This window comes from Cherax quadricarinatus, chromosome 64 (genome assembly GCF_038502225.1).
Source record: "Cherax quadricarinatus isolate ZL_2023a chromosome 64, ASM3850222v1, whole genome shotgun sequence".
In the NCBI taxonomy this organism is placed as follows: domain Eukaryota; kingdom Metazoa; phylum Arthropoda; class Malacostraca; order Decapoda; family Parastacidae; genus Cherax; species Cherax quadricarinatus.
Window position 1 is genome coordinate 2,774,220 of NC_091355.1, and position 24,635 is coordinate 2,798,854.

Here is a 24,635-nt window from a genome sequence, read left to right on the forward strand (position 1 = left end):
ACCTCGGCTAGTGTGTCGATCATTGCTCTGTTGCTCTCATCGTATTCTTCTCTTGGCCTCCTGCAGTTCTGTGGTGGGTTGTACATTACTGCAATTATCACCTTATGTCCCTCAGACTGGATTGTTCCTACTAAGTAGTCCCTTTCGCCCATGCCCATGTGTGTGTGTGTGTGTGTGTGTGTGTGTGTGTGTGTGTGTGTGTGTGTGTGTGTGTGTGTGTGTGTGTGTGTGTGTGTGTGTTTGTGTGTGTGCACTCTAGCGTATAAATTACATTATTGCTGACACTCGTTCCATTACTTTAACTGCGCTTCTTTTAAAGAATTATTTCCTAACATCTTATCATTATTATCTAACAGCAGTGATAATAGTACAAACAGTAGTAGTATCACTAGTAATAGTTGTAGTAACAAAGGTAGTAGTAGTAGTATCAGGAGTGTTCTCTCATAGTTGTCTCAAACAGGTAAGATGACAGGTAGATCTTACAAGCCTCTACTTACATACACTACTTGTCTTCCTTTTTCCTGTGTTCCTTAATAGTTTTTATTCCTGTAATACTTCCTTTTTATTGAGGTTAATGTGAGAAAAGGCCACAGAGGCCATTATTCCAGGACCAGGTGTGACAGGGTTACGGGGGCCATCATTCCGAGGCCAGGTATGTGACAACGCTATGAGGGCCACTGATGCTAGAAGCGTCAACAGGCTTGTCACTAACAATCAAGACACCGTCTAGCGCTGCTAGGATATTTTAAGTTTCCAGCGCCGGAAATGTTTGTGGTTACATGCTAGGAATCTCAGTGATGTGTGTAACCTGGACTGCGGTACATGACCCACACTTATCTCCTTACAGGAGAAATCTAACCTAGCTCACGAAAAATTACCCTAACCTAATTTAACATAACAGTTAACGTAGAAAAACATAAGGGGAACGAATAGTAGGAAACAGAGCAAAATGCAATATACCTTTGACGGTTTCAAGATTTTTTTTTATTCCCGGAACCCGGCCTTGGGCTAGGCTTGTCTGGTGCTTGCCTGGTAATCCAGGCTGTTGCTGACTCGCTGGCCCATTTATCTATGTTGTTGATCAGATACTGGGTGGAGACAGTTTTCCAGTTTCCTCTTGAAGACTTCTACATTTGTTCCAGCAATGTTTCTGATATCTTCTGATAAGATGTTGAATCGTCTGGGACTATGAATGTTGGTACAATGTTCTCTTATTGTGCCCAAAGAGCCCCTGCCTTTCATTAGGCTTGTTCTATATTTTCTTCCATATTTCTCACTCCAGTATGCAGTTATGACAGTGTACAGATTTGGGACAAGGCTCCCAAGTACTTTCCATGTATATATATTATCATGTATCTCTCTCTCCTCTCCAGTGAGTACAAATTTAGGATTTTGAGGCGTTCCCAGACTTACTTCCTCATACGACAAACTTAACCTAGCCTATGTTAACCTAACATAATTTAACGTAGCCTTAAACATTCAGCAACGTAAGGGTAACTGGTCATGGCACAGATCGTGCAGACACACAGGTAAAGAAATGATATACTTGAAGACGGTGGTGTGCACGAAGACATGCCTCTGATACACCTGTAACCGGTTTACAGAGTTAAACTCTAACACCTGTGAAGGTGTTCTGGAGGATGTAAGACTTACCCGTGGACCCTTCCTGGAACACCTGATTGTGCTCTCTATACACGGAAATAATTATTTAAGAGAGAGAGAGAGAGAGAGAGAGAGAGAGAGAGAGAGAGAGAGAGAGAGAGAGAGAGAGAGAGAGAGAGAGAGAGAGAGAGAGAGAGAGAGAGAGTCCTTGAAATACCTTAGAACACACACACACGTTACGTATTGTCATAAAATGTTGAGGAGTTGTAAACAAAATAATTTCATGACAGTAGGAAACACAAATCAATGGAAAGGAAGAAACTCCACCTGCAGATATAAATGAAACAAGAAATGAAGAGGCTGCATCTTTCCACCTCTACCTGCTGAAGAGGACCTTACTTAAAGGTATAATATATATATATATATATATATATATATGTATATATATATATATATATATATATATATATATATATATATATATATATATATATATATATATATATATATATATATAGATAGATAGATAGTGAACACATCGACTCCAGATTCAGGAACTGATTATTTCAAACTCATCTTCCACCGTTTTTCTCTGTATTGGACTGCTGATGCCAGTGGCTGGCGAGACTTTTACATAATATATTATAAAGATACCCAAGTATCTCATTCATCAACTTGCCGGTTTTCTAAACCATTTATACATTATTTAGCAATAACTACCCATGCTCTCTCTCTCTCTCTCTCTCCCTCCCTGTCCTGAGTCTGTGGTGTAGTCATCATTTGTATGTATGACAGTGTTGTGGTGCCCCGTGCTCATCACCATACCACCTTCACCACCACCACGCTGCCAGCATACCACATATGCTGCTATGTATGATAATCATTGTAATTATATTTGTGTATACATGAATCAACTTACACCCTCATCATCAGCACCACCACGCTGTCAGCACACCACCCTCGCTACACTCATCACGCACACTATCAGCACACACCCTCACTTCCTTGGTTGATTAAATGGGTTAAAAGCCGACACGAGGGTCATTAAGGCTGCTTGTCACCTTTACATTACAAGTCAAGGATATTTTAATATCAATATATGGAATAAAGCAGACTGCGGCTATATATATATATATATATATATATATATATATATATATATATATATATATATATATATATATATATATATATATATATATACGCCTAATTATAAGGGATATATTCTTCGGAATATATACATCAAGAGAGAGAGAGAGAGCAAAAGAGACTCTTGGCAATATAAACCAAGTGCTGCTGCCTTATTACCTAAGATTTCAGTGCCGTCTGGTTAAGTGTTGGCGGTGTACTGATGGGTACATGGGCAGTATCTCAAGCTACGTGGGTAGCACCTCAAGCTACGTGGGCAGTATCTCTAGCTACATGGGCAGTACATCACCATACGTGGACTATACACCACCATACTTCACAGAGCGCTTCTCACAACACAGGTGAGTAAGTCTTCCCGTACTGACTTTTCCCACTAACTCTTCTCCCTCTACCATCACTACCACTTAACCAACCACCCACTTACCTCTGAGGACGTCACAGTTGTGACATAAATACCATATACACTCGGCCTCATCACAATTAATGACGCTGAAAGCCTACCTACTACACGAGGGTAATTAAGGCTGCATGTCACCTACACACCACCAGTCAAAACGAGGATTAAAGTAAACTCTCACTATATATACACTGAAAGATATACAGCTCTTTGTATACATTTCTTGCGCCCTGTGTTTGGTCAGACGATCACTGTGCTACAAGCCAAGCCCACTAACGCTGGGTTACAAGCAGCACATTGATATTCCTGTGATGGAAGCCGCTCTCTTCTTGCTACTGCTCCCGGCTGATACGCTTGTTATCTATGGTGATTCACTACTCAAGACGTTGACTTCAGTGCTTAGTTAATATTCGCGTAGTCTTCTCGTTGCCAGTCTTGGATAATGTCTGCACTGGACACTCCTCTGCTCAACCCAATAACTGAGAGAACGTGTGTGTGTAATACAACAAACGCTGCTACACATCAAGAGCCTAGTTGCTGGTAACTGTCTCTTCATCCAAAGAACTGGTACTACCTTCTACTTCCTTGCATCAATGCTGTTTACTTTCCATTTCCCGGAAGCTGTATGGCCCCTCCGGGTTTAACGCTTCCCCATAAATATAATAATTAATAATAACCGTGCAACAGAGGAAATTTAGTTGTGAAGGCAGTAAACATAGGCTTTCCATAAATTATGTCGTAAACATTTCAGTGCTTTCGTTTCATTTTCATTTTATCAAGAATGATAATTAGATCAGTGTTATTAGTACAATGTTTTTTTCCACTTTGTTATTATTTAACCTGGTAAACAATTAAGCAAACACTTAAATTCCATCAAAGATTTTGTAAGTAAACTAGATAAAGCATGTGTAGATGTTGTCCCACCATTTACTGTAAATATTAGTTACAATATTATATACAGGATAAATATTTGCTTCGGAAAATCTATCCCTGACAACCTACAATCGTTTATTATAGTGTAGCAAAATAAATGTTTCGAGACGCAAGTCTCGGTACATCGGTAGGACAACGAGGCATTTTTTTTTTATATTTTATTTAAAACTCAGGTACAAAATAGATATGGGTGCATAAAGTAATATGTCAACGAGATACCAGGCACTAACTAGATTATTATTATATAATAAATAATAAATTCAAAACACAAGAAAATATAAACACTATACAAATAAACAATGTGACAAAATCAAGCACACAGAATTACACACATACACAAGCAATCACGTATTATACAACGTGATACTTCATCTGGCATATAACTAGGCGTGGCTTCCGCCTGCCAACACACAACGTATCCGAGACTTAATCTAAGAACTCAGGTGCCTTAAAGAGCACAACAATACGTTAATTTGGCGACTACCACGGTGTTATTACCATTGACTAAGGATAGGCATTACAGTTCAAAGGTGGAACAGGATGACGCTACAATTCACAACAATGAAAATATCTAATATAACAAAAAGAAACTACACTGTGATATTTGACATCTCAATAAACACAAATGCCAGCAGCTACAAGTGAACTTATACACTGACGAGATGCACACATTGAAAAATGCTGCCTCCACATATAGTTCAAGCTCCATCACAGCTTATAGAAAAACGAATACTTGCATAGATACATATACTATTGAAAAGCACATAGACACGGCATAAAGTATAAACGGAAATAAGAAAACGTTCAACTGTGCTAGGAAGCACACCATATACAAAATGTACACCAATGACTTGTAATTGAGGCATAAATGACGATAAACATTCCTAAAAGTTGTATATATAAAGCACGTAAGATATATCGTCATCACCGTTACATAGGAGACGCACATAAACTCGGAGAACACAAAACATTCACACACTTGACAAACACAATTAGACACAGCTGACCAGCCCGTTAGATTACCCACTGAACACTCACAACTATCTCAAATCTCGTAACTCCAAGGCTTTATATTCAGGCGGGAAGTCTCTCTCCCATCTCCCCTCATATACCAACCTATTTCGACATTTTGTCCTATAAATCGTCCCCGCTAAAACCCTAATTCTACTGTTACCATCAACGTGCCTCATAGCCCATGACACGAAAATATAATCGGCCACAACGTACGACACCGCACGTTGTACACGCAAGTCAACCCCACCTACATCAAAGCTCAACGCCCAGAGTACCGACAAACCTCCCCCCCCTTATCAAACGCAAAACCCTGCTGAACCACTCTCGTACCATACCTAAAGTCTCACAGAAATACACAACGTGAAAAACGGATTCCTCCATCCCGCACGCCGGACAACCCCAGTCTTCCTCCAAACGCCTATTATACAACACCACCCCAGACGGCAAGATTCTATGTAAAAATTTAAAAACCACTTCCCGTACTTGAGCAGGCAGAGGCAACTGTTGAACTCGCCTCCATATATTACCCCACGCATACATGGGATACATTCCTTCAACTTGCAACACGACTACCTCCCTACCCGCCCTTTCTAAGGTACATAATTTTACACAGCGCACGTCCCTCATGTTCAATAATATGCGAAGCATCGCATCACACCAAATTAAATTCCTCCCTCTCCACCACCTGCGCAGGTCGTGATACAATTCACTTAACCCACCATGTATCCCACCCAGTCGGAGAAAATGACGCTTCACGTAACATGCCATGACACGAACCTCTAGAGGAATGAGACCCAACCCTCCCTGATGCATTGGTGTCTCCACCACCGCTCTTGTGAGCCAATCGCATCCTGAACCCCACAAAAATCGATAAACTCTATGCAAAAGACATTTGACGTCCCCCTGCAACAGAGGATACAGTGCAGCAACGTGCCATACTTTGCTATAAAGCAGGACATTAATGACCACCGCCCTCTGATGCAGGGTTAAATGTCGCGGCCGTAGACTTTTTTTGCGCCCCAAGACACTATGTACAACCCTCCCCGAATTGCACGCCCTCATCTGATCGACCTCCCGCATATAATGAATACCACATATAGTGATACGATCAACCACAGTCCACCCCTCTGCATCCACCCCATCCCCCACCCACTCCCCCAACTCCATAATCTTCGATTTTTCTCTATTAACACACATCCCCGTAGCCTTGCCAAATATGTCAACAAGTCTCCCAACAAAACCCAATTGCTCCCGTGAACGTAATAACACAGTAGTATCATCTACATAACCCACAAGGGTCGGTCGACCACTACTCGGACCCCATGATTTCTCTATTCCCCGCCCACAAACAGCCCAGTAAAAAGGGTCCTGCATACATGCAAAAAACATTTGAGACACGGGGCATCCCTGAGGAATGCCCCTGCTCAAGTGTACAAAAACACCTAACTTGCCATTAATTTGTACTTTAAAACCCACTCCATTGTACAACGAATGGGCCCACATGATGACCTCATTTCCAAAACCCTGCCATCTCATAAATTTCCACAGAACCTCCCTTTCCACACTATCAAAAGCGGCTCGCCAGTCTAAAGCCAAAACACCACCCCCACCCCTCACCCCGCATTCCTCAACATACTCCCTGATATTCCCATGACCATCATACATTGACCTACCTGGCACCAAACTGACTCTTTTGGATTACCTTATCAAACACTTTCTTAATTCTATTCATCAATATTTTTGCATATAGTTTATAGTCACTACACATCAACGATATGGGACGGTAGTTCTTAATCGCTAATGGCACATCACATTTCCTAACTAAGACCAACACTGCCTGATGCTGAGACAGACCTAACACCCCCCCCCCTCCTTCATCGCATTGAGTAAACGAACCATAAAAGTCCGTATTACCTCCCAATGTTTGATATAAAATTCTCAAGGGATGCCATCAATGCCTGGAGCCTTCCCCTTACTCATTCCTTGTAGTGCCTCCCACACCTCTGCCTCAGATATAGGCCCACCCATGAGAAGGCGATCATAATCATTTAACTCGCATCGTACTCCTCTCCCCAAATCCTGTATTAAATGCTCACTCACGTCTTTACTTTGCATCTGGAGCTTATTCCAAGTATCGACATAAAAACTTATCCCCTCAGTTGTTGTTAAGACCTGTCCCTCACTATACCCGTCAACTTCATCCTGCACCACTAAACTCACAATTTCAGTCGCTTTTCGCCTTTGTGTCTGACTTTGTAAGACACAAGCAGACGGCTTGTCACCCCACAAAGCCTCCTCCACCCCACTCGAAATGCGCGCCCCATTGAAAACCTTATTTTTCAATACTTGGATTTGTTCTTTAATAGCATCGATCTCATCCACTGGGTAAACCCCAGATGCCTCTCCCTGTGCATAACATTGTCGTAGATGACCCTCCAGGTACCTCTGAAAACCATACTCCAAGCGAGTGGCCTCCTTACACCGATGCACATAAAAATTCTTAATTCGAGGCTTCACAACCTTATCCCACTGTCGTACTAAATCCCACCCCTCCCAGGAGTCTACTCCCATAGACGCCCAGAAGTCTGCGAATAGTTCCCTATCATCCTCACTTTGTAGCATCCATGTATTCGGTTTCCAGTATCCCTTAAAATGATGTGGAAGACCTCCCCAGTCGAGCTCTACAAAAACTCCCCGGTGGTCAGAGAAAAAGACATTCAATACACGCACATTGATTACGACCACCCGCCGAGACACATACACCCTATCTAAACATGCCGCATAGCCCCTACACACAAAAGTATGCTCAATCCCCAAGTCACTTCCTCCGCGTACATCTACCAACCCCAACCCAGACAACAAGTCACCCAAAACAAGTGAACAGAAACCCACCCCCCTCGGTTCAACGTCTTTACGGCGCACCACACAGTTCCAGTCACCACCGACCACTGTAGTTTCTGGCAGGGACCTCAAATAATATACCAAGACATCTTTAACAAAAGTATTTTTAATATTAACATCATGTTCAGCCGGCCCATATACCCCTACAAAACCAACCCTTCTACTACCCCAATCCCCCACGACTCACACCACGTGACCTTCCCCCCTTCCTCCCAATGTCTCAACACAAATGGGCTGGTCGCTTTTATCAACACAGCCACTCCACCTTTCAGACGTCTGGAGCGAGTCACATAAATGTCATAACCATCCATCTCAAACAAACTTCCTACCTTATGGTTATGTTCTTGCAAAAAACACACATCCACTGCAAAACGATTCAACCACTCACGCACCTGCAAACGCTTTCTGACAGATTTCAAACCATTAACATTAATAGTTACACACCTAACTGTGTTAAAGGTGGCTTTCCTCTAGGGGCTACCACTCCCTTTTTCTCTTTGCGCCGGCAAGCACCCAAGGCACTTCCCGCACCTTTGGCTATCCCCGTGATATTACCTGCTGTCCTGGACTCACGCGACCTCCCCCCACCCGTGATTTCCGACCACATCTTCTTCCCTGAACGTTGTTCAGGGGTCAAGACATCATCGGAGTCGGACAGGGTAGCCACACGCTTCCTAGGAACAGCATCTTCAGACATGTCAGTACTTGGAGTGTTCTTGTGAATTTCTGCCTCAACAGTATGAACTCTCGAACTCTCCAAATCTCTCACTTTAGCTATCTGATCAGCATCATCTGCACGTAATCTCCCCTCATCAGAACACGGCACAGAATCAGACTCATGCGATGCTAATAGGTCACTTAACGCAGATACAATGTCGGTCTCCATATCACCTGCCTCTCTTGCTAGAGGGATTTCATTGTTCATATGTTCCACCTCGTTAAGGGAGGCAGTCCCAGGTAGAGTCACACAAGATGACTCTAGTAGCATGGCCCGATCAACCTCAGCACTCCATGATGTCAGACGCGGCGAGCTCTCGACAACCTCCTCTTCCAGAGCCTGACGGGGTACCTAACCGTCAGGACGACGACCACGCCCCGATGGCGGCTGGTGCTGAACACACTGAGCCGCTATGTGATCCAAAGTGCTGCAGAGGCAGCAAGTTCTTCTCTGTCCAGGATACGTAACGTACACCTGGAAACGAAAATCCTCCAGTTGTACGTACGAAGGAATCGGGTGATGCAGGGACATTTTCAACGTAAATGACCCCTCCTGAAGACCAGCATATTGGCCGTCAGACCATCTACCCATGGTGACCAGGTGGATCTTCCCATAACGTTCAAAAACGTCACGTATATCAACTTCATTGGCCTCAAAAGGCACGTTTCGCACACGTACCCACGTATAGTATCGTAAAACGTCATGCAACTGGACAGAAACTGCTGGGGTGACTTGCTTACTTATATCCTGGTACTGGGTCACAATCTTCTCGTAAATCTGAGTGTCACAAAACTTGACGAAGATCCGTGAAGTTCCATTCAAGGTGACGCCACACAAGGATTCACTCTGAATGCCATATGTATCACGAATTATTGCTGCCATTAACACATTTACTGATTCGCTGGTGATAGAGCCCTGAGTTAGTTGAATACAAAAAGTATTAACACGTCGGCGAAACGCAGTCCCCATTGTTGTTGATGTTGTAAAAACTCCTCCACCAGGTGTCGGGACTGAGGAGAAGCAGCTGACAAACGCTCAGCACAACGTCTGAGCAGAGAATGTAGTGTTCTTGTATGGAGATATCGTAGGTTGAAAGTAGACACACTTGTAGGATGGTAAATGTATTGTCAGACTGAGATGAGGGATGGAGCCCCAGCTGCCTTGCCTGTTTACGCCTGGAACGTCTGCCGCCGAGTGAGACCGGGACAGGGGCATGAGCCCACACATCTGTATCCCGTGACGTCACACAAAGCCACAGGCCTACGAGGGATCTCGTGTCTAAAGCACAGGGATGATACTAATATGCTATGCTATATAATACTGGGAATACAGGGATCAGCAACTATGCTGACAGCTCGGTCATGTTACGTATGTCATCCCGACATACACTACTATACTATAGGCTGAACAGGCAGGCAGATCTGGGCTGATTCTATACAATAACAAATTCATATATAACTTAGAACTAATGGATGGTACAACATGATTTTGACGTAATGGGTGTTAACGTAATCATTACAAACTATAAAAACAAATCATTATACAATATGGATGGAATTGATCGATCGATCTGTATTCATGCACTCTACGGATTCTGAGGAAGAATAATTATATACAAAGAAGTGTTTAACAGAAAGGCAGATTCGGTGCACTCAAATCTAGACTGTTAATTCTCAGAATACGGAGGGAACGTGAACACGAAAATTTCTGACAAACTGATCAGCTAATAATAAACACACAGTTGACAATTTCATTCATCTCGGACATCTAATTATACAGACTATGTACATTTAAACCCAATTCTGCGAGGGTTAGGTTTACATATGCAGAATGGTTATCATCTCTGGGAGGATCGAATTCCTCTGCAATGGCTAACACATGCCTTGACTGAGAGAGATCTGAACGAGTATCTACAAAAGATACAACTACAATCACTAGTGACTGTGGAATTACTAACTCGTCTGCTAGGAGTACTCAACTCGACTATTCGATACAGTAATTCTTGGCTCATTACAAGTCACTAATGGATGCTGGTGGCTTCACAGTAAGAATAAGATCTTCCTGGAGCAGGAATCGAATCACACCAGAACACAAGGGATCTATTCTTTGGGCATTTTTGACATCCTCGACAGTAAATGGAGGATCTGCAGTAACTACACTAACGTGTCCCGATAAAGCATCAGCGACTACATTCAACTTGCCAGGTAAATTTTCAAAAGTGGGATTGAACTCTTGGATAGTCAAGGTCCATCTGGCTAACCTTCCAGTAGATCAGCAACTATGCTGACAACTGCTTGTCCGTGTTGTTAACTATGTTCTTCGTATTTTCTTGTTTTTAGCCTTGTGACTCGGTTTGGGTCATGAGACAAGACGGACAGCTAGAGCTAAAATATAGCTCAGTGAAACAAAGTTAATTACCAAACTTTCTGGATGCTATATCCACGTGCCCTAGCACACTAGGAGTACAATTATCCCCAGCTGTTTGTAACCTTCAGCAATAATCATCTAGAGTACTCGGTCAACATTTTGATAAACAAACCATACCACGGGTGGGGTTTGAACCCGCGATCAGTCTCAAAAAACCAGACCGTCGCGTTAGCCACTGGACCAACTAGCTTTAATAACGTTTTGATAGCCTGTTGACAGCTAGCGGAAACCCCATTTCCCTCTAAGTGACAGTACTCTTCTATCCGGTGATCTTTCGAAGTGGCTGACATTTTGAGTCGTGTACAACTGTGACTTACATCATCTTTCACTTCACTGTCATCACCGTCAATCCTGCTACGTACTACATTCCATCTGCACACATGAATGCCATTTATCCTGGTCCTGTATAAATATATTAGCTTAGATTCACATCATTATTTCTTTTTATTTGTTTTGCTTCAGATAAGCGATATTCTTTTTTTTTTTTTTGTGCATATTTTTTTTTCTTTGATTATTCTTAACTATCATTAATTTTCCTATTTTTTCATAAGGAGGAAAGGTCCTTTTAAATATCCATTTGTATGAAAAGGCAACTAAACCTTCACAAGGAATATGTTAGCTGGTGAGGGGTGGCAGGGAGGAGGAAGGGAGGTAGACAAGGGGAACTTTTTCCTGGTGAGGGAACTTTTTTCCTGGTGAGGGAACTTTTTCTTGAGAGAGAGGAACATTTTTCTGAAAAGGGGGGAACTTTTTTTTTCTTTACCTGGTAAATGGGAACTTCTCGCTGGTAGTGTACCTGGCATCTCTTACAGGAAGTCACCGCCCCCGCGGCCTGGTCCCAGAACAGGTCTCCTGGTTGCTGGATTGATCTATCAAGCTGTTAGTGCCCTCCGCCTGCTTTACAAAGTATTCACAACCCGGCTGATCAAGGGTTTTTTTTTTCTTTGAGGAATCTGTCGGGTTCCCTGGTAGATGGGAACTTTTACCTGACTATAAATAAGGGTATAAGTTTAGAAGACAAAAGAGCAGTAATCCTGCCAAAGTGCAAAACGTTTAACTGGCTTCTGTTTAGCACTCGTACAAGAGTGTAGTACCTCCCTGGATGGTTACTCTGCCATCCTATCTATATAGAAGGCACGAATAAACGAGGGGGGAGAGGGGCGGAGCTACGTCGAGTGGAGAGTGACAAGGGCGTCACCTGTGTGTACACCACGCCTTACTGGTGCACAACACTGCCCTAATGTTGTGTCCGCCCTACCATGTGCACCATAGCACCTACATGCAGGCGCTCGCTCGCAATACACACACAACAGACTGAAATACACACACACACAAATCGTGTGTCTATCGACAAGGGCCTTTGACATCTAGTAACTACTACACAACCTGTTGGAATTCCATGACAGAAACTAGCAGAACTGAGACAGGAGACAGATGGGTCGATTGCATTTTCTCAGCCAGCAAGAAGGCATTTGATACTGTACCCATGAGATTGGGAACAAAAACTTGAGATGCAGGCAGGAATAAAAGGGAACGTATATTAGATGAAGAAAACAAAGAGTATTGACCGGGAAGATGTGTCAGAATGGTGAAGAGTAATAACCGGGGAACTAGAAGGATCAGTATAAGGGCCAGGACTGTTTCTGGTTTATGTAGATGATATACCAGATGGGATTGAGTCACACGTGTGTGTTTGCCAATGATGTACAACTGATGAAAATAACAGAAGATGGGGAATAGCTAACGGATTTATATCTAACGACCCTAAAGGACAGAAGAGCCAGGAGACGTGATAACATACGAAATACTCGGAGGAATTCATAGGGTAGACAGGGACAAGTTGTTTGATGGGGGGGGGAGAAACATAGAAGTTAGACATAGATGGGCCACAGAGATGTTAGGAAGCATATCTTCAGTCTCAGGGTTGTCAGGAAGTGGAAAGACGTCGACGAAGAGATGTTTGTGGCAGACTCCATCCACAGTTTTAAGAGCAGGTACGATATTGCCCACGAGGCTAGGAGGGAATGAATCTGGCAAGCAGTAAGTTGAGAGGCGGGGCCAGGAGCTAAGGCTCGACCCATGCAACCAAATATAGATAAGTACAAAGAGGTGAATGCACACTGCACCACATGACCTACACGTGTGCACACTACACCATAATACAACACACCACAACTTGTCATGTATGATTGCACTAACTCTTCTGTCCTCCATGTATCACTAACTCTTCTGCCCTCCATGTATCACTAACTCTTCTGCCCTCCATGTATCACTAACCCTTCTGCCCTCCATGTATCACTAACCCTTCTGCCCTCCATGTGTCACTAACCCTTCTGCCCTCCATGTATCACTAACCCTTCTGCCCTCCATGTATCACTAACCCTTCTGCCCTCCATGTGTCACTAAACATTGAGAACCATTAAAACATCTAAATCATTTCAAGTAAATAGTTTCCATTATTCATGCCCGCCATTACTCACACAATAGATCAATCACTCGAGGCAGACTCACGTAGACCTGCACATTATGTAACCATTATATTAAGTCTGATTCAGTGACCAGTCTTGACAAATCGTACCCCTTACCTTCGAGCTTTTAGTCACCTCAAGTTTTACCTTACGCAATGGGTCTGAGACCGATCATTGGACGGAGGATCAAGCCTCCACTACTCCAGTCTTCCTCTTGATATATTAGGCAAACGTAGCTGTATGATCCTTGTAGGTTTAGCACTTTTTTGTTAAAAAAGGACAAACGTAGAGTTCTCTTACGTGATTTTTAGGTAAATTTCTCAAAATACGTCATTTAAGTTAGGGTAAGTCAGACTGGGTTACATATATATAAAATATTTATAGTCGTAAAACGAAGCTTCTTGTTGATACTAGACAGTGTAGCCACCTGCTGACTGTTTGGAACCTTTCTTTGTTGTCGAGGATGACTTGGACATTGCAACCACCTGATGCCAGTGTCTAAAACCACAATACGAGAAACCTTCCAACTTACACACTACAACATTGAGTAATGTACTAAAGGCTTCAAACTTACTATGAACCTCGACCTAGTCACATCTCGCAGAATCGTACACTATTATCTCCCTTCAAGGCATTGGAGCTATCCTACCCAACACTAGCGATTAAAGTGTTCTTGTCATGTGGTGAAACTGTTACATGTAGCCTTAATGACCTTCGTGTAGTCCTTAGGCGTTAAATCTCATCAGGCAACTAACGTGGCACACTTGATGGCACGAGTGATCCATCATCCCAAAACTAACATCAACCACCACATCCACATAATACACAATATGTGGTTTATTGAGAACGTTTCGTCCCCCAGGGACTTCATCCATTCCACAGTCCCAGGTGGGCGAAACATCTTCCCAATCAAACGCCATAACCCGCATATTGTGTTTTATTAACACACTTGTGTGTGTGTGTGTGTGTGTGTGTATAATACCAGTGATATAGAAGGCACACGTCCCTCACACTAGCTCAGCACACCCTAGTCTCACGGGCCAACACCCAATTCCACTACCCGCCCACATCACCATAAATAATAATATAGTCTCCCTGATCCGAGCGCTGGAGCGGGGACCATGGATCAAGAGGAATAAGGATTATCCCAGATAGTTTTAAGGAGATGGGCGGTGGCGGGTGGACTTGCCTAGTATACGAGCCTTGGAAATGGTTACAGGTCACAAAGGTTACATTACCAGGCGATAGGGCGACACTATGGCCCCGGAGACTACGTCTAGTGCTGGATTCTCTAGTGCTCGCTATTGGTACAGTCTAGGGCTCTTAGGGGCTACGAGACTCCCGAGGGACTATGGAAAAGTTTAGGGATTACAAAGTTTCCGAGATCAGGTCTCCTCGTTGATGGCCTGGTGAGTCAGGGTAGATCCACAGGTCATACTTGCCCACAGTAGTGAAAAAAAAAATCGGTAGCAGTACAAATGAGACAATGTTTAGATCTGAGGAGAGCTTTATCAAGTTGTTTACTAACGCTCTAACACCTCAAACTTTATTCTGCAACGTAGTCTATTCGTTACTACACACTGATCTACCTGTTGTACTTCATTAGGGTAGACACTACAGCCAGGGATCAAAACTTAAGTTGCGTCGTGAAGGAAGTTAGGTTACTGGTAATTTTAACTGAAGGAAGGGTATTGGAAAAGTCTTAAATCATCTTTCACTGCACTTACTGAAACCTGGGTTTCATTGGAGTTATTTCGCGAGCTCTGTCTTATGTGTTAATGGTTCACGTAATCAGTAATACAGGAATTAAAACTGAGAACACGGGAGAGTAAGGACAAATGTTTAGTTAATGTAAGCAGATGTAAGATTTACCTGTCAATAGTGAAGCGTGCTCAGCAGACTTGCGTTCAACCCTTAAATGACTGCATGATCATACTTATCCTCATCCAGGCACCATAGTAAGTTTTACAGTGTCTTTATTCTCATCCTTAAACGTGAAGCGATGAAATCTGATAGTGTAAATTGTAAAGTGTTTGTATGTTAAGATGGTAATGAACACCACCATCACTACTACCACCGTCACTATCATCTCATCTTCCCTGCTTCCTCTTACTCCTCATTGTTCATTATCTTCTGCTTCTCTTCCAACTCTTACTTCTACGTCTTATTTCTCTTCCCCCTGTGCCTGGGTACTGAGAGGTGCAGAATCAATCCACAACATAAACGGGTATGCAATAATATAGCAGATCTCCTGGTCCACACACCTGCCATAACAAAATCTCTCTCTCTCTCTCTCTCTCTCTCTCTCTCTCTCTCTCTCTCTCTCTCTTCTCTCTCTCTCTCTTCTCTCTCTCTCTCTCTCTCTTCTCTCTCTCTCCTCTCTCTCTCTCTCTCTTCTCTCTCTCTCTCTTCTCTCTCTCTCTCTTCTCTCTCTCTCTCTTCTCTCTCTCTCTCTTCTCTCTCTCTCTCTTCTCTCTCTCTCTCTTCTCTCTCTCTCTCTCTCTCTCTCCCCCTCTACCGTGTCTCAGTACTAGTTGCTACAAGACACAAGTGTCAATAAGGTTCATAGTCGCATGACATTCGTCTTTTCTCTGCTAGAAACACTATCTTTATTGACTGCCAAGAAGTGGATAGCTGCACCTGCCAGGGAAGGAGCTAAAGATAGAAGTAAGAAATGAAGGTAGGAAAGGCGGGGTAGAACAAAAGATGGAATATAGGATAGAAGTGAGGCTTAAAGAAAGGAAAGGGGGGGGTAACATACGGCAAGTAAGAAAGGATGGAAAAGATACAAAGAAAGACGGTATGGAATAAACAGAAAAAGAAAGGAAGAAACGCAAGGTTCGGGGGGGGGGGGTTGCGCTGTATGACTCTTGTAGGTTTAGCGCTTCATTTTTTATAATCAGCTGGGAGTGCAGGAAGGAAGCAAGGCTGGGAGGAAGGCAGGAAGGCAAGGTTCAGTTGAGGTGCAGCAGCGAGCGACCTTGCCTCCCGAGGCGCTATTAGTAAACTCTTAGAATGCCCGAGGGGTGTCGGGCGGCGCCCAAGTCTACCCCTACACCTGCACTAGCTACCTCCTTGTTTCCCCACACCACCTGCGTGTAGGGGCATTCAGGGCCTCCCTGGCCACCACTACCGCCCTAAACGGGTGTTCTACCAGGTGATACAGGAGGTAGAGTTCACAGGTGGACTCGAAACACCAAACCAAAACACCAAACATGGAACTGCCCCCACGCGCGTTCCTGCTCCTTCACTTGTCTTCTCTTCCTCCTGTGTTTTTTGTTTCCTTTCGCATTAACATATCAAACTGAATATGGTTCTCAGTGGTACTTAAGGGGAAATAAGTAATGGGGAATAACTAGGCGAGTGCTACTAGGTGTGTGTGTGTGTGTGTGTGTCTGTGTCTGCAGCTAGAATGGTAGGGACCGCTGGCTATATTACAGGAATTCAGTACTAACAGAACATTTCTATATTCAGAAAACACTTTAAGTGTGTTTTACGAGGCGAAAATTATCCACAAGGCGCATAAAACTCCACTTCCCACTCTACCCTGCCTCACCTAGCCCCTTCTCACCTAGCCCTTCCTCAGCCTCGCCTAGCCCCTCCCCTTCTCACCAAGTTCCACCTCGCCTAACCTAGCTCTTCCCAGTCTCGCCTAGTCCTCCCGTCTCACCTAGCGCCAGGGGAAACAATTATATACATCTCAACTGTTTGTATACATTTGGAAAGCCCTTCTTCCTCATCGTTCGTCTTTACGACTTATTTTATGTTCCGTATCGTATCTCTCACGCCTCCTCCCACTTGTGGTGAGAGGGAGGAGTGGAGAGAGAGAGAGAGAGAGGGTGGAGGGAGGTAGTGGAGTTTCCCACCTCGACTACAAAATCCTCACCTCCATGGTAGTTACTCAAGAGTCCTCCCCTTAAAATTACCCTTCCTCACTTCGTTCTATACTTCCTTCCCTACTGTCCATCATACTCTGCCTTGCCTTCCCTTCAATCCGTACCCTCCCTCCCTCCCTCTATCTGACCTACACAACGCACCATCTGCACAGTTCCTTCCATATAACGCGGACATATCGTATATTTATTTCCTCACTTCTAAGAATATTTCTTTAAAAGAAGGTAATTCGTCTACCGCCACTGATTGATCAGTAGTGTGACGAACCTTCAGGAGAACTAATGTCGAAGAAGCTCAGTGTTGGCGATAACCCAGGCCGCAGCAGCACCACCACAACCACCACCAGGAAAATCACCACCACCATTATCAGCACCACCACTGCCACCAGCAACTGTCGCACCTCATGGAGACTTGCCAAAAGACATGTTTCACAAGTGCTTTTATTAAAACAATGTTTCTGACTTGGGAATACTTGTGTTCACGAAGAAAGAATACCTGTCGTGTTCACGAAAAGAAAGAAACCCAGCACTCCAGCCAGGGTGCAGAACGTTTCACAGGTTTCCGCGGCCTTCCTAAATTACCACTGCCTAGCAGCCTGCCTACTGAGTAGCGCGACGGCCCTGAGTGGCAAGATTACCTGATGTTAGCAGAGTGGCTTTAATGGGTGGACAAAGCCCAGGGCTTCCTTGGATTGGTCTCGGTGGCCTGGAGGGGACCATTAAAAGCATCCTGCCGGGGTGTTGATCCTAGTGGACCCGTCCAGCAAGGAGCAGCAGAAGCCCGGGTCCTCTCTAGGCTATCTACACCACAATGACTGTCTTCCAGACAGATTTGCTACTACCAACACGGAGGCAGTGCTCAATACAAGGGCGTCTTGTACACACTCGTATTGGATCTTGGACCACCCTACACACCATGCTGGGCTGGACCACCCTACAACACCATGCTGGGTCTTGAACCACCCTACAACACCTTGCTGGGTCTTGGACCACCCTACAACACCATGCTGGATCTTGGACCACCCTACTTTATCATGATGTTGAAGTTGATTAGCTACGTCATAGGTAGTAGGCTGCCCTCGTGTCAGGTATCACACGAACGCCTGTTAAATGTTATACATTAGTGATACTGACAATCTTTTCTGTCTCATCAACACATACGATAAGTTTGGTGAAACCTTTCTTATTAACACGTAAGATGGCGGGTAAATCTCATAAATTTATATTTACTATTACTATTTAAACAAATATGTACTGACCTTATGGTGGTATGTTCACTCAGGCCTGGTGTGGAAGGCCTGAGAGGCCTAGCCTAATAAAGTAGGCCTGGTCTGAAACCGGGCCGCGGGGGCGGTGACCTCCGGAAGCGATTTCAGATACACTCCAGATAAACAGGATGAGAGGTACTGACAAACGAACTCGCTCCTGGATACTTGAAGGATGTTTTCGAGGTTCAGCGCCCCCATGGCCCGGTCCCAGACCAGGAATCTGGGCAACAATCTAAAAACCTTCTTAGTCCTGGTCTGAGAACAGGTCGCAGGGTCCACGATCCTTGGAATTAGTAACATACGTAACAGGTTCGCCTCCAGGCCACAACCAGTGTAGTACTGACAGTTAATGGAACCACCATAATGTTGACCGGTGATTAAAACAGTCAGGAAAACTTAGAAACTACTTTCTCCACAACCCGTACATAATCTCTCTTCGTACACCTATGGAGGATTTACATTAGGTTAGCTACCTACCTACGGTTTAGCGCTTCTTTTTTTATAATAACCTATCTACCTACCTACATACATAGCTACCTACCAGGTGTCTGTAAATACTTCCTGGGGGTCCACTACACCCTAGTAATAAAGTCATTAAAACTTTTGTAAGTTCAGTTGCAAGCTGATCTTGCCAAATTAATTTTGATTTGCTTCTGGGGTTCAAACTCTCAGTGAGTTTATCTGGCCTGCTCATTCACCAGGCGTGAGAGGGGGTTCGATACCCCCACGGGAAGACAGGTTTCACTCGCCTCAACACTTGGTAAAAAAAAAAGAGAATCAAATCCCTTTGGAGACTGCACTGAGATTCTGGTTGTCATGACGATGTGTCTGAGAGCGAGAGAGAGAGAGAGAGAGAGAGAGAGAGAGAGAGAGAGAGAGAGAGAGAGAGAGAGAGAGAGAGAGAATTAACGTATATAGTATATTACTCAATGCAGACTTGCTTCACCGAAGGCAGACAGTGTATAACTTTACTGAATACAAGCTATAACCTACTGAACGCAGAATATGGCTGGCTTTGAGTGGCTTCAGTAATGACGTCCGCTAGCGTACGATGGCCCGCCCTGACCACTTGAATTTCTATTTCCTTATATATCTAATAAAAATGCGATAGTAATCGAATAAAAGATAAAACAATCACAAATAAGTGTGGTTGTTGGAAGAGTGGTATATTCCCTGGATGGAACAGCAGTATGTTTCCTGGCTGTATATACAAGTAGCAGAGTTCCTGGTTCTTTATAACCACACCAAATCCCTCCTGATATTGTTTACATATGGCCCAAGCCACAGTTAATCAGATGCTACGCTACGTAATCCACGACGGATGAAGATTGGTTCCACCTGTTTTAAGCCACCTTTGTGGCCGCTTCTTGACTCTATGATAAGATGACTGAAAATATAAGATAGTGATGGATGGAACACCAACGTGTGAGATGGAATGACAGCGTATGAGATGGCAGTTAATGTTTGTATATCGCTTGTTCTACAAAAATAAGCATATATAAGTTGAAGTAACTTAATTTAAAAAGAGTAATATTTAATTGACGTACTCTAATATATAAGAACATGCAGTGTGTACTTGAAAGATGGGTGGCTACTGTATGCTTCACTGGTCATTACTGGGAAGAATATTATAGGATATGCAAACGCGTTCATACAGCTTTGATTACTGATTCAGAGTGCGAGGTTTGAATGCTGTCATAACAAGTTTGACGAAACTAATGGAAACACCCTTCTAAAGGTTGTGATTGCTTCTATATATATATATATATATATATATATATATATATATATATATATATATATATATATATATATATATATATATATATATATATATATATATATATATAACGAAGAAACATGCTCCAATTACTGTCTCGCTAGTCCTTCTACAGCTTAACTTATGTACCGTAGGCACCTTGATAAGTATGTGATCTGTGCACAGACACCACGCACCCTCGACACTCCAGGAAAGGGCGTCAATTATGATACACTTTATCTCGCGTAAGTGTGTGTTTTGACCATCATTAAGACTCGCACATTGGAGAGAAGAGTGAGACAAATACACCACCCACCCTGTATCATGATATACCTGGCTGGTAATACTGCGTATCTGTCCAAGTGTGCCAAGAGCGTTTTTTTTTTCTCCTTTACCCTTGGGGTGCGGTGGGAAGAAGGCGCTAGCGAATATAACACGAAGTTGTGCTGATGTACTCCCCAGAGTGGGTGCAGGAGCAGGGATGGTCACTCTTAGACAAGGGGCGAACCCCAATAGCCTCGCCGACCAGCCCTGCCTTAAGGGCCTCAGGTCTGGTTTAAATGATGCAGCCTTGAATTGATTTGTCTAGCAATGCCTTAAGTGGCTCCACCCGTAGTTGAGTGGCCCTCCAGTACCTAAAAGAATGGTGAGCCGGCGCCTGGGAAGAGCCTCATGCAGCCTTCAGCCGTCCTACTTGACTTCAACACAGTACTTGCTGGGGACCGGGCTATCAGCTGAATACTGAAGAGTTCCATCCCAGGATATTTAAAGACAAAAACCATACCTCTTCACACACTGAAGACAGACACAAGTTGCCGACGAAGTCTACTGGAACAACGTTTCGCTCTGTGGTTGAAGTATGGTTTATCTGGAGTTTATCTGGAGAGAGTTCCGGGGGTCAACGCCCCCGCGGCCCGGTCTGTGACCAGGCCTCCTTAGGTCAGTGTCCCAGGATGCGACCCACACCAGTCGACTAACACCCAGGTACCCATTTTACTGATGGGGAACATAGACAACAGGTGGAAAGAAACACGTCCAATGTTTCTACTCTGGCTGGGAATCGAACCCAGGCCCTCGCCGTGTGAAGCGAGAGCATTAACCACCACACATACACCACACATACACGAGACATTTATAAGTACGATGTTTCACATACTTGAGGCTTTGTGGGGGTGAAACGTCCAAATAACAAACGCCTCCTTTTCCTGTATGTGCCCTTTTCGCCACGTTTCGCACTATGTCTCTATCACGTGTTGGTCCTTAATTAATGTCAGCTCTGACGAGACGAATCTACAGGACTCCTCTGGTCTCTGATAAATATTCGTAAATATTTCGCTTGTTTTGCGAATTAAAAGCACTATTATTTCATGTGGACCAGTACACGTAGGAATGAAAATAAAAAAAACTGATGGCTGCCTAGTACCACCGACTCGGGAGCAAACACCTAGTTCACTGGGTGCCAGATCTGTGGCATGGCGTGGTGCATACTTTGTCCCAAAGGTAGGTTCGAGCTTCCTCTGGTCTAAGATGTGTACTTGCCTGTTTCTGGTTGCAGGGGTCGATTCACATCTATTTGAAACGTCTCTTCCCTGGTTGCTACTATGTCCACTCTGTCCCTGCTCCATGAGCCTTATCATCTCTTCTTAAAACTATGTATGGATTCTGCCCCCACTACATGCCACCAGACTGGCACACTTCCGAAAGAAGTGAAACAATCCTGTGACTCGTCTGAGTTTTCAACTTCCATTTGTGACCCCCTTGCTGCTGTGTCCCACCTCTGAAACATCCTGTCCCTATCTACCCAGTTAATTCCTATCGGTATTTTATAAGTCGTTATCATGTCTCTCTCTCCTGTCCTCCTGTGCTGCCAGGTCGACTGTGTTTGTGTGTCGTACCTACCAAGCCGAATTTTTACGGGGAAGCATTAAACCCCATTGAGTGTCATAAGAGGCTGGGAAATGGGAGACAATCAGGTCTACTGTAAGAAAGGGGAGAATATCTCAATTCCTTGAAACCACTTACGGGAGGTCAGGTCAGCTAAACAGGTCTGTATTACCTAGCACATACCAAGGTTAAGTTACCTGGAGTTTACCTGGAGAGTTCCGGGGGTCAACGCCCCCGCGGCCCGGTCTGTGACCAGGCCTCATGGTGGATCAGGGCCTGATCAATCAGGCTGTTACTGCTGGTTGCATGCAATCCAACGTACGAGCCACAGCCGGGCTGGTCAGGTACCGACTTTAGGTGCTTGTTCAGTGCCTGCTTGAAGACAGCAGGTCAGCTAGTTTATATTACGTGGATAATAACAAGGCTAGGCTTGGTAAATTAGATCAGGTAAGTTAAGCTGGTGTATATCTCCCAGATTATACAAAGGTTACCTAACATTAGTATATTTAAACAGACATAACAAATTCCACTATTTTCATTGGTAAACTAATACACGGATTTAACGCCCTATGAAATAATTTTTTTTATAGGACAGGTAAGCAATTTTATTTAGGCACAGGTACACATAAGTACAATTTTCACAATGTAAATTACCTAGGATAACCCATAAAAGGCTAGGATGAACGACTCTACACGTGTACCAACCTTTAATTGTAAATTTTAAATTGTAACTTATATACTGATATTTTTTCTCAACTAAATTTGAATGGAAAACATTTACTCAATGTCAAATTATTTCACATCTAATGAATAACATTACATTTTAAAAGATTTTTGAAGCATTTAAAAATGTATATAATTACCGGTACCTCATCCAATATATGAATAATGTAGATATGAGTACCTCCTGTACATATAATAATTTACGTATGATAAAGGGTTGAAAACAGTACACTACTTAGCTAATGTAGAGGCTGTAAATAGTACACTATTTACTTATTGCAGAGGCTACAAATAGTAGACTACCAATTGCAGCACTACTGATTGCATTTTTATAATCAAGGGGAAGCGCTAAACCCGTAGATTATACAGCGCCTGTGGGGGGATGTGGAAGGTATTCAGGCTTAATTCAGGGAACTGGAGCACAAATCCAATTCCCTGAATCTAGAGCCCCTCACCAGCATCAAGGAGCCTCCCTTGAGGGGACTACTGATTGCAATGACAGTAAATAGTACACTACCTATTTCAGGGGCTGTAAATAACATTCGTGTTCCAAATTAGTTGGAAGACTAACCAGAAATATTCTATCCACATACATATTTAGAAGTTACAATTCATCTATGTAACCAAGCTATACTGTATGTATAAATAGTACTTACTGGATGCATGGAGGGGGGGGGCTGTAAATGGCATAAATGTTCCAAAATGACCAGTACTACTGTACATTTACATAATGAGTTTAAATAGAACTTACCGTGTTGGTAGGGACTTTAACCCCTTTGGAGGGCGTGGTTGGGCGGTGTTGTCCTGAGGGTCACTTCACCTTCCCTTACTAACACTTCTCTCCTGGTTCTCCTCTCCTTCACACTCCCTCGCTGAGCTCTTACCAACTGCCTCTACTCCCCACACGTGTTATTTCAACACGAAATGTAATTTTTTTTCCTTCTGTCAGACAGACTTGTACACACGACAACAATCTCCAAATCTGATCTTTTTAGGCTGTCCACTCGGACGCGCACCTGCGATATGTCATCTTCAAACACACTGTTTTCCAGTATTATTTCCACCCCACAATAGCTTGTGTCGTCGGCACAGGCTAAAACAAGCCCAGTGGACCTACAAGCAACAAGTAAGTGTGTATACAGTGCGTGTATGAGTGGTTTATGTATGGTGACAGGAGGAGCAACCAGCACACCCACCTCCTTGACCGCTGCCAGCAAACTGAGTTTCTTCAAGGTGAGAGTCTGACACCCTCATCTTTTCCACTCCTGTTGACCCAAGTTATGCTATGTTTTACTGGCTGGTGTACCCACCGTTATTGTTTCATAACTGACTTGCTTGATTATCTCCCAAATCACAGCTATAACATGGAAATTAAGGCGCTGAAGAAGCTGAAATAATGCACATGTTATGGCTAAGCGTCAACATGGTGGAGTTACCAGTGCGTGTTTACTCTCGCCTCTTCCTATCTTTCATCTGGTTATCCTTCAACTCATTTTTAT

General features: G+C 43.6%; 1 protein-coding gene across 2 annotated transcripts in view; it reads right to left on the reverse strand.

The window, feature by feature from the left end:
• The window catches only part of LOC128699971 (semaphorin 5c), a 144,062-nt gene extending 119,693 nt beyond the window's left edge, over positions 1-24,369 (reverse strand). For both annotated transcript variants that reach the window (XM_053792820.2, XM_070098708.1), the window contains exon 1: positions 23,888-24,369. The gene's annotated coding sequence lies outside the window, so the exon portion shown is untranslated. The remainder of the gene's footprint in view (positions 1-23,887) is intronic.
• Between the last annotated feature and the right edge of the window lie 266 nt (positions 24,370-24,635).